This window comes from Adiantum capillus-veneris, chromosome 2 (genome assembly GCF_014529385.1).
Source record: "Adiantum capillus-veneris isolate H3 chromosome 2, ASM1452938v2, whole genome shotgun sequence".
Classification (NCBI taxonomy): domain Eukaryota; kingdom Viridiplantae; phylum Streptophyta; class Polypodiopsida; order Polypodiales; family Pteridaceae; genus Adiantum; species Adiantum capillus-veneris.
Window position 1 is genome coordinate 90,374,596 of NC_140932.1, and position 2,997 is coordinate 90,377,592.

Here is a 2,997-nt window from a genome sequence, read left to right on the forward strand (position 1 = left end):
CTAAAAACTTTACACCCAAAAGTTGTTAGAATGGGTGACAATAGTAAAGAGAGTGAAATTAATGTTGATAACTTTGATTTTGCTCATGAGCAAGCTACTAATGATGCTTCAATGATTGTTAACTATCTTGTTTCTAGGCTTCAACAAGCCATGGGCTATCCATCTCTCCAAAGCGAAGTGCAACGGTAGCTCCGTGCTCACGGGATTCTCCAAGCTCATCACTATGACGAGAGAACACCTAGGAAGCCTCCTTGTGAGACTACCAAAAGAGGTCTCTCTCCGATTTGGGAAGAACAAGAGAATCCATACGAAGGGCTCAAGAATTTACTTCTTGATGATGCATCTCCTTCCCAAAGGAGAACTCAGGAGCCTCCATCGAAGGAACGAGAAAGAAGTGAGTCTCCTGACACCTCGGCGGAGATGGCTCCACGAAAAACGGCGGGCTAAACGCTCTCCATCACCACCAAAGCGGAGAAGACCATCACACTCTTCTCCAAGCCATAATTCAAAGAGGGATGATAAAAAGCAAGAGAAGGAAAAGGTGAGAAAGAGGACACCCTCTTCTCCATCTTCTTCATCCTCTTCCTTTTATGAAAGGGATGGTAAAGACGACGAAGATCAAGACAAGAAAAAGGCGAGAAAGAGGTCACTCTCTTCTCCACATTCTTCAAATTCTTCACCTTCTGCAGAAAGTGATGGTGCAACCTTTGAACCATCAAAAAGAAGAGGCCATAGGAAATCCTATGCCGCATGGAAGAGGTCATCCAAGATGAACAAATTCAAAGAGGGAGGGAAGAGCATCTCTTTCCTTACCTATGATGGTACCTTTGGTGCTACGGACAAAGTCTTGGCCTTTATCCAACAGTTCGATGCGGCGTTTGGAGATGAGGGCTTCACGGAGTCCTCTAAGCTACGCCATGTAGCTATGCACTTTCAAAAGTCTGCCAGGCAATGGTGGTCTAGCCTACGAGCCGACGGTGAAGCTCAATGTAACATTTAATGGTCTAAAAACTTATGTGTAGCGGAAATTAGCATGAACATAGTGGGCATTTCATTAGAATAGATTCCTAATAAGAATTACAAGAGTGCTTGGGTGGAGAGAGAGCAACAAAAAGCATAACACCTAGTTAGATAGCATCAACAATACTTTCCAAAGAGAGAGAAATTAAGCTATTGACAACAGTTGAGGACCGGATTTACATGGAGCCGGTCCCCCCTCCAAAAGGCTTTGTATTATGGTTTCTCCCATCAAGAGAGACATTGTACAATACAATTCTTTGTGTTCCTTCAAGACTAGCTAGTGCAATGAAGATGAAAGCTTCATGCACTAAGCAAAACACTTAGCAAACACAACTTGAATTATCCCCGTTCTCATACCCAAGACCTCACACACCTTCGAAGATGGTGAGAGCTAGCAGGGTATGAGAGTAGATTGAAAGGAAGAAGGAGTATCTTACGAGAAAGATGTACATCTCCTCACATAATCACTCATATTAGCATAGCTTTAGCTTAGTAATTAGCTTGGTAGAGGAGATGAGCATGCATTGAAGCTTGGCTCTTGGTTGGATTTGCATCCACAAGCCAAGAGTGTGTCGATGTAGGCTTCTATCTCACAAGTTTGGAGTAGGTGATGAGCTCTCCATTAAAGCTTGGGAAGAGATAGTCTTCTCTTTTCTTCACACATGAGATTGTGTGAGTGTGTGTGTGATAATGCCTTGTAAAAATCAGTCCCCTCTCTCTCTTGGGCGAGCCCCCTTGCTATTTGCTCTTGCACGCTCCCTATTGGACAATGCCAAGCTCAGCCAATGGCTATTAAGCAACATAAGTGATAGCCTTCTGACATGTGTCCCCCTTTCCCCTTTTGTGAGAGCTTAATCAATTAAACTTAATTGATTTAAATGAATTAAATCCCCATTGGACCTTTCCCCATTCTGACCAATAGGAATTAAGTAGCCCTGTGGGCTCCTCAATTCCTATTGGACCCCTTCTCAGGCTGTCCAATAATCATCCAGGAGACTTGATTTTCATTGGTTCTTTTTATTAAGTGTTTCAAAATTAATTAGGCTAAATTTACTCTATCCTAGTTCGCATTGGTCCACTTCAAGGGTCATCAATATAATGTCATAGTAATCAATATCTAATTCTCCTAAATGATTTTCTCATATTAAACTGATCATTTAATGTGGGGAAGTGCCAGGGGAGAAAAAGCTAGAATATTTGTTAAGCTAGCAAACCGGCCACAGTAGGGATCCAAAGGAGGGAAAATAGGGATCCAAAGAGCCATGTGCAACAATGGGCTAAAAAGACCCTAAGGTTCAGCCCATTAAGACTTCCAAAATGCTAAGGTTCCAAAATTCAAAGGTTGTGTCCAAAGGTCAACCCTAAGGGAAATTGGATGCTTTGTGTGTAGCCAAAAAGTCTTTGCATATCCCTACATGGGAGGGGGCGAGCCCTTCTTCTAGGGGATGAGAGAGAAAGTCACACACACACACACAGGCTCCCTTTACACAAAGGGAATTAGGGACACATGTCAGCTCCCTAGCCCAGATGCCCACAAGGTATGCCCAATTCCTATTGGATGACCCTTGAAGTGGACCAATGAGAATTAGGCTAGAGTAAATTTAGCCTAATTAATTTTAAAACACTTAATAAAAAGAACCAATGAAAATCAAGTCTCCTGGATGATTATTGGACAGCCTGAGAAGGGGTCCAATAGGAATTGAGCAGCCCAATGGGCTACTTAATTCCTATTGGTTAGAATGGGGAAAGGTCCAATGGGGATTTAATTCATTTAAATCAATTAAGTTTAATTGATTAAGCTCTCACAAAAGGGGAAAGGGGGACACATGTCCGAAGGCTATCACTTATGCTGCTTAATAGCCATTGGCTGAGCTTGGCATTGTCCAATAGGGAGCCTGCAAGAGCAAATAGAAAGGGGGAGGGCCAATGAGGCTGGAGCAAGAGCAAATAGCAAGAGGGCTCGCCCAAGAGAGAGAG